We start from the raw sequence: 8,571 nt of genomic DNA, 5'->3' as shown, positions 1-8,571 counted from the left end.
TAAGTTATAATCAGATACTTTATCAATGATCAACTTGGGAACATCGATTTATAATCTACCCTAAAGTTTGGCATGTCGGCCACCGATACCTTGGAGTCTAATACCAAATAATCGAATTAGGTAGGGTTAAAACTTGTAATTGTGTGTCTACCGTATGCATCATATTATTGTCCCCGAGTATACCATACTAAGGGGGAAAAAACATCTCCTGTTTAATTGAAAATGTAAAAACTCAATTAGTTTTGGTGATCCATGCACGAAATGCAATTATAAGGAGAGAGAGAGAGATTGAGAGAGGTTGGAGGACGGGTCGATGAAATCACTCTCATGATCGTATAGGTTACATTGAGTTCGGATTGGGCATACTATTCTTGTAAACCCGATTTTTTGGCCCATTGCAAACCTCATCGTCCGTGCTTGCTTGAGCCCAAAAAAATATGGATTCATCACTATCATGCATATCTTATTTCCTATTATTTAAGAAATGTTAGTAACATTATTTCTAATACAATATTTTTATGATACTCTCTAATGTTAGCTGAAACTTGTTCGAATATCACCAAGATATTGTGTCTCACTATTGGAAACTTAGTTGTGATTTCATTATTGTATAGGTTTCAACAAACAATAAACTAAAACCTGGAGGTATCTTGTGCTTGTCATGTGGCTCATGATTCACAATAATTATTTAATTGTTTTTTCTGTTATCTACCATTATATAAGGTATTTTGTGTCTAGGGTACATATTTGAGCTTTATTATTCACCTCTAACACTTATCGACTTCATCGTTCGGATGTTTGTGAAAGTGTATGTAAGTCTTGCTGATCATCGAATACCGTTGTTGCCATTGGCTAGAACTGCCTGAATTGCCCATCATCTTTGGATCCTTCCAAACATAACCAATAAAAGAAAGTGTGATGAAAGAAGTGGATTAAAGTATGTGTTGCTAGCACTCCACAATAATTTTTTAAAGATTAATATAAGATAACAAAATTGTCATTGTTTACCGGATAAAGTACTCGACTAGATTGAGGGGACACCCGACGCATCTAAACATCGAACACCCCTTCAGCCACGTAATTCACATATGTTATACAAAAGGTCTCGACCCTTAACATATACAAATGGCAAGTACCTTTCGATCATGATTATCACCAATAAACTTGCTTAAAAAGTAATTACTTGATTAAAAGTACCTAAACATGATTAGGAGGCGTATTACACAACTAGTAATCAAGATGTGACAGACTCATAGACCCCAGGCCTAGCTAGGTTAGTATAAAAAGGGGTGAACCCCCAAGGTAAGAGGACTGATTCATTCTCACATACTCATTATATATCATTGATAGCTTTAAGCTGAACTTTCACTTGAGTGTTGGAGTGTCTTTTGCAAGTACCCTTCCATTCGCTTTGTCGAATACTCAGGCACCCGAGACCTCAGCAAGGAACATCAAGCAGACGACCCTTTGGCACAGAAGACCTTTCAGCACGGTAAGAGACCCTTCGACAAAAGGATGAGTACCCAGATCCATTAATATGAGTGTGCATTCGAATTCTATTCCCCCAACCTACAACACCCTGGGAAAACAACTGTCACAGTTCAAGAATCCCTTCATCCCTAGTGTTATGGAGGCGACTCTTCCCTCCAATTGGAAGAACTTAATTATTGATAAGTACGATTACACTATAGACTCGAACGAGCACTTGGACGTCTACATTACCCAAGTGAGCCTGTACACCACGGGGACGAAATCCTCTGTAGGGTATTCCTGACCTCACTGAAGGGGTAGGCCCTTCACTAGTTCACACAACTACCCTCTAACTCCATGGACTCATTCAACACCTTGGAGACCTACTTTGGTACATTGTTTGTCATTAGTCGGCCTCACCACCTAATTTTTGTGGCCCTCATCAACATCCAATAGGAAAAGAAGGAGTCGTTGCGGACTTTCATCAAACATTTCAAAAAAGTTGCCTTGAATATTTGAAACTTAGACCCAGTGATGGCCATGCACCACTTGATAATGGCATTACGGCCGAAACCTTTTGTCAACAGCCTATGTAAGAAGCCGACATCTGATCTTAACAAACTATGCACGAGACTAGCCAAGTACATGCAGATGAAGGAATTGGCCGAATATTGGAACCAGACATGGGTCGATGTCGTGTCGGCCAAGAGAGATGATGACAAACCCAGCTCCAGCAAGGCCCGTGATGAAGGAAGGAGGGATTGGCCACCGTAGGAGTCATTATTTACCCAATACACTCTTTTTACTGCCAGTAGATCCTATATCATGGATCAGACCATAGTTGTCAACATTTTGACCATGCCCAAAAGAGCCAACACCTCGCCAAAAGCCAACTTCTCTAAATGTTGTTGGTATCACCGCAATCGTGGCCACTCAATGGAAGAATGTTGTGCTCAACAGATAGAGGAACTCATCAAGCTTGGCCACCTGAAGGAGTAAGTTCACAAGCTGCCATCGAATATGCCTGAGGGGAGGAACTAGCTCAAGTCTAGCCAGGAAGGGACCGAGAACATGCAACCCGATTAGAAAGGCAATGGAGTCAAAGCCTTTCCAGGGAGAGAGAAGAGAGACCTTTCAACTAATTGAGACTAGTCATAAATAACATAGTCAAAGGATTCATTGGGGGTGGAGCCACCGCCTCTGCACGAAAGAGACACATTCAGCAGGTCTAATCCGTCAACATGATCTCCTGACACCGAGTACCAAAAATGCTGCATTGCCGCCCATAACCTTCACAACCGAGACTTCAGGAAATTGACCTAGTGCAGGACGACCCAATGGTTATTAATGTGGGGATAGCCAATTGCATTATCAAGAAGACCCTTGTAGATTAAGGGAGCTCTGCCAACATCCTATTTTGGAAAACTTTTAAACAAATGGATATACCTAAGTCTGAGATCCTCCTACCCAATGACCCCATGTTTAGTTTTGTTGGAGAACAGGTAGGGACAAAGGGTTGCATCTGGCTTTACACCAAGTTTGGGCATGAAGGGCTACTATAGAAAAGGTTAAAAATATGATATGTGCTAGTGGACACCCACAAGTCGAATAACATACTCCTTGGTCGTCTCGTACTTAATGCCCTCGACGCGATTGTGTCAACCCCTCACCTCGCGATGAAATTCCCATTGTACTTCGGCACCATTATAATTGTACACGTTGACTAGAGGACGACTAAAGAATGATGCATGACCAGGCTTAGATTACAACCTCAAATGAAAGGGATGACCCTCGAGGCCATCCATTGTGTGGAGATTGAAACCAAGGCCGAAAAAGTAGAAGGACTCGAGCTTGACCCCATAACCAATGATGATAATCGAGTGACCCTATTTGAAGAGACAACCAATTTCTAACTGGGGCTTAAGGAAGGTCATGTCATTATGTTAGGGAATCAACTACACAAGGATGACATTAGTTGAATACAGCGAGTCATCTGAGAACACGCTGACTTGTTTGTCTAGTCTGCAACAGGCATGCCCGGTATCAACCCAAGCTTTCATTGTCATAGGTTGGCCATATGTAAAGACGCCAAGCCTGTTGCCCAGAGGAAGAGAAAGATTGGTGAAGAAAGGTGCCAAGCAGTGCAACAAGAAAATGGCCAAGCTGACGATTATTGGGTTCATTCTACTCCTCTTGGCAGATCTAAAAGAAGTTTTTGGCCAGCTCATAAAGTACAACATGAGGTTGAAATCCGAGAAGTGTGTCTTCAGGGTAGACGTAGGAAAGTTTTTGGGTTTCATGCTCAACCACCGGGGAATACATGCCAACACAGATAAATGCCACGCCATCTTAGAGATGAGGAGTCCTCAGAATGTGAAGGAGGCCCAACGACTAGCCAACAAGATAACTTCCCTATCAATTTTTATACCAAGAATTCCTTAAAGGGCTAGGCCCATCATGAACCTCCTCAAGAAAGCCAAAAACTTTGTCTAGGATGAGGACTGTGAAGAAGCCTTTCGGTAGTTGAACTTGAAGGTGACACTGGTGGCACCACCTGTTTTTTCGAAACCAAACCCTGCCAAAAAATTAATTGTTTAGCTTTCGGTCTCAGTCGAGGCCATAAATGTGGTGCTGGTGCAGGAGGAAGGAAAGGAGTAGAGTCCGGTAAACTTTGTAAGTTGGGTACTGCAAGATCCGAAGACAAGGTACCAAGTAATGGAAAAGGTAGCCCTCACACTAATCAATGCCACTCGCCACCTTTGACAATACTTTCAGAGCCCAAAAATCACTGTCTAGACTAATTGCCTCATAGCCAAGATATTATGTAAGCCCGAGTTGGCCGAACGAATGATGACATGGTCAATTGAACTCTCAATATGATATTGCCTACGAGCTAAGAGGTACTATCTGGCCGCAAGTACTAGCCAACTTCATTAATGAATTACATCCCTAAACACAATATTTAAAGCAAGAATGATGGACGATGCATATGGACAACTCCTCCAATAGGCACAAGAGCAGAGGTGTGGTCATCCTAGAAGGACCCAACAGCGTGGCCATGGCGTAATCCTTACGTTTCGAACTCAAAGCCACATGCAATCAAGCTGAGTACAAAGCACTCCTTGTAGGAATAAGGATTGCCAAAGAGGTCGACACTAAAAGGGTTTGGTGCCAAAGCAAACCAAGATCGTCGTCGAGCGTATCAACAAGGTGTTTTAGATCTGAGACCCCTAACTCCTAAAATACTACCATGTGTTCGAGAAGCTTAGGGGAGAATTTGAAGAAGTGCAAGTGACTCACATAAGCCAAGAGGTCAACGACAAGACCGACGAGTTGGCTCAGCTAGCTACCTCCCCTGAGCCTAGACAGCTTAAAACCTTCATTCTTCATTCGGTGCTCAAACCCAACGTCTCGGGAAAAGAATGTTTACTAGTGAAAGAAGCTCCCATAGGGTGGAAGTAGGTGAAGTCTCTCTCCGAAGGTATTACTTTGTCGAAGCCCAAAATAACGAAGCACTACAGGTGGATTTGGACTTGATTGAGCAAGTTCGAGAGGATGCGGTCATCAAGACCGAAGTCTGCAAGCAACGTGTGACTCGATGCTTCAATTATAAACTAGCCCCTCAACAGTTTGAGGAAAGGTACCTAGTGTGAAGAGCATGCGGCAAAGCCCGGAAGCCCTCAACAGACGGGAAGCTAGCGGCCAACTAAGAAGAACCCTTTAGGATCCAGCACAACTTAAAGAATGAAGCATACAAGTTAGAAGAATTTTCCAGGAAGGTCATCCCGAGGACTTAGAACTCCACACATTTGAAAGTTTATTATAGTTAGTTGCACTCTTGTAATAAGTGGCTTACTCTTTTTCCTACCTCGGTTTTTTATCCCTATAAAAATGTGAAAGGATTTTTTCCAAGGCGGTTTCAACGAGGCACACTTCGGCAATCAACTACTAATAAAGATCTTTCCTAATCTACCTTTGATTGTTTATCTTTGATCATAAGTTAATAGGCTGAACTTGCCAACAGTTTCCTCTCGAGTACTTTCCTCAACCGAGGTCAAACTCAAAGATTCTCGAATGGTTCCCTCCTAACTACTCTCCTCGACTGAGGTCAAACTCAAATATTCACGAACAGTTCTCTCCCGAGTACCCTCCTTGGCCGATGTTGAACTTGAAAATTAACAAATAGTTCCCTCTTGAGCACCCTCCTAGGCTAAGGTTGAACTTAATCAAATTATTTACTATCCGACTCTGAAGACTCATTAGTCAAATGATATTACAATTCGACTAAACTTATTAAAAGTATATGGCTTATGTTAAGATTCGTTACCCTTTGGTTAAAAATAAAACTCCCTTTTAGTACCATCCTACAGGATGGCTCCTCGACTGGGGTTGCCGACCTCTGGGGTGAAGGGGTAGCATCATCCTTCAGGATGTCATCTATTAGTACCAACTCCCATTTTCATATACATCTTTGTTGATGTTAAAAACCTCGGGGTCTGAGACATCGCAAAGATGCATCACCTACCAAAGGCAGGGATTGAAGCTCGCCTCATATGCATTATAAACATCATCAAAGGCCTTCTGTTGGATCCTTTCCTTCTCAACATTAGCCTTCTCTGTCTCCTTGTTGGCATTAGCTAAGGCTGCTCGAAGCCTAGCAACCTCAGTGTCTTGAGACCTTACCAAGGCATCAGCATTAAAGGCACGTATCTCTAGCCCCTTGACGTTGGTAGTCAGCGTCAAAACTCGGTCCTCCAGGTTCTTGTCTCCGGCCAGCTTCATGTTGGCTTCAAGCATCAAGTTCAATGAGTCCTCGCCCTTTGAAAACTACTCCTTCAGGGCATCGACATTGGAGGACCTTGGGTGATGGTCGACATCCTAGAGAGAAAGGCCTAAAAGTTGACCCAGTTGGCGACAATATCGCTTCGACTCAGCACCTCATGCCCTTAATCCAACAACACTTTCGGGTGGATGAGACGGTTTGGTCAGAAGGAGGAGTTAAAGAAGCCTTGGTTGGTTAGGGTTGAGAGGTTGCCTAAGGTGGTGGTGGTAGTAGGTTGAAACCCCAAGCATTGGCAGCTTGAGCCTTTTCTCCTCGAAGTCCTCTCTCGGTGTTTAGAGTGCTCCCCTGAGCCGCTCCAATGCTCATGATGATTCCTCCTCTTGTATTTTTATTTCCCCCTAGGGTCCTTTCCGGAGAGGACACCACATCTACCGGTGCGTCAAGAGGCCCCGATGTTGCAAGATTTGGCAAGGGATTGCCACTAGCGGCAACAAGTTGGTTCTTCCAATCTTGGTGAAAAGCATTCATGTCAGCGTTGACTTGAGTCATTATCCCTGCAAAATAACGCAAGTGATAAATTGGCAAGTTAGAGAAAGAAATAAAAAACAATCAAAAAAGGGAACAGGACTAATCCTCAAGGTCTCAAATAGGATCCGGTGACTGCAAGAGCGACAGGAGGGGTCGAGCAGGTAATTATCGAGGGAGCGATTCGAGAAAGTCAAGGTCTCAACATTCGTCAACACTTAGCATTTCCCTTTGCTACTCATCGTACTGTCGAGGACATTGCTACTAGTAGAAGAGAAACAATGGGTTCCCTACCAAGTCGTAGAAATGGTCCTTCCTGGCGACTGGCCTTATTGTTATTTTAAAGTGTCCGATTTTGAAATTTTTATAAGAAGAAGTGAAAGGGTGGAAAAGAGGACGCTTTGGTATCTGGATCAATGAAATACACCGAGCCTTGTCCTATGGACGACTATAAAAGTAGTGCAAGAAAAGTCTGGGCGTTGCTGACATAAACCTATATAAGCAAAGTGCTCAGAATGCCTATATAGCCGCCCACTCATTTGGATGTAGTTGCGCTAGAGCAACATTAAGTATCCAAAGCACGCCCATGGTGAAGTCGTCAAACGAGACTCTTACATGTAGATCGCGGAACAAGTAATCATGCATGTAGAAGAAATCAATGTTCATCCCCTCTCGGTTCATGAACACGAACTTCGCGGGCGATGTGGCGTCGAACCGAATGGTGCGGAGAATGACTAGACACATCTGTAGACTCGTTATGGTACTGATCGACAACCAACTTAGGAGGTTGGTCAGATCCGTCGGGTGGTTGTAATTGGAAAAGTAGGTGCTTACCTCTTCGTCAACCCACGTGTACTCCGGAAGCGTAATTAGGGGAGGCGAACATTTCTCCTTTAGCACTGGACACTTCTTAGGCTAAGAAGCAACCCTTTGGGAAGTCCCCACCTCGGCAGTAGCGGCCACCACCAGAGCCGCAACGCTCTTACCCACATTCTCAGTCGTATTGGCCAGTAGCTAGCTCAAAAAAGTTGAAAAGTCGCTAGACCCCTTGGTTGCCTAGAGGTCAATTGAACTAGAAAAATTAATCCCAAGGGGTGGGATTCGGATGACACTTCAAAAACCACATCATCGTACCCTCGAACCTTAGACTCGCCTCTAACCGACTCCTTCAACGACGGACCTTCGATCGACACCATTATTACGTACCTCAAAAAGAATTAATTTACTATACTACTCAATTGAGAGCGAATGATGTTTTTCGGCTCAGAGAAAAGATGCAAAGATTAGGGGCGAGAAGTGAGGAGGGCTCTTCCCTCTATTTATAGGAGTTGGGCCTGACAAACAACGTCTCCCCACCGTTCGATTAGGGGCAATTTACAGTCATGATCACATGATGTTTCGGTACTTAACGTTGGAAGATGAACAGATGTGGGAAGTAACCGTTACATCCACGATGTAACAATTACTTCATGGTGATAAAGGTACTTAACCACCAGAGGAGTCATTAGTGATCGGATAAAGTACTCGACCAGGTTGAGGGGACACCCGACGCATCATAAAGCCCTTCTTTTTGGCCAAGCTCAAAAAAGGGCTTGGGTGCTAGTATACTAGATAAAGTATTTGGCCAGGTCGAGGGGACACCTGGTGCATCTAAAGACCAAACACCCCTTTGGCCACGCAATCCACATATTTCATACAAAAGGTCTCGGCTCTCAATATATACAAATGACAAGTACCTTTTGGCCATGATTATCACTAATAAACCCACTTAAAAGTAATCACTTGATTAAGAA

This window comes from Glycine max, chromosome 17 (genome assembly GCF_000004515.6).
Source record: "Glycine max cultivar Williams 82 chromosome 17, Glycine_max_v4.0, whole genome shotgun sequence".
Lineage (NCBI taxonomy): Eukaryota > Viridiplantae > Streptophyta > Magnoliopsida > Fabales > Fabaceae > Glycine > Glycine max.
Note: the sequence above shows the minus strand (reverse complement) of the source record.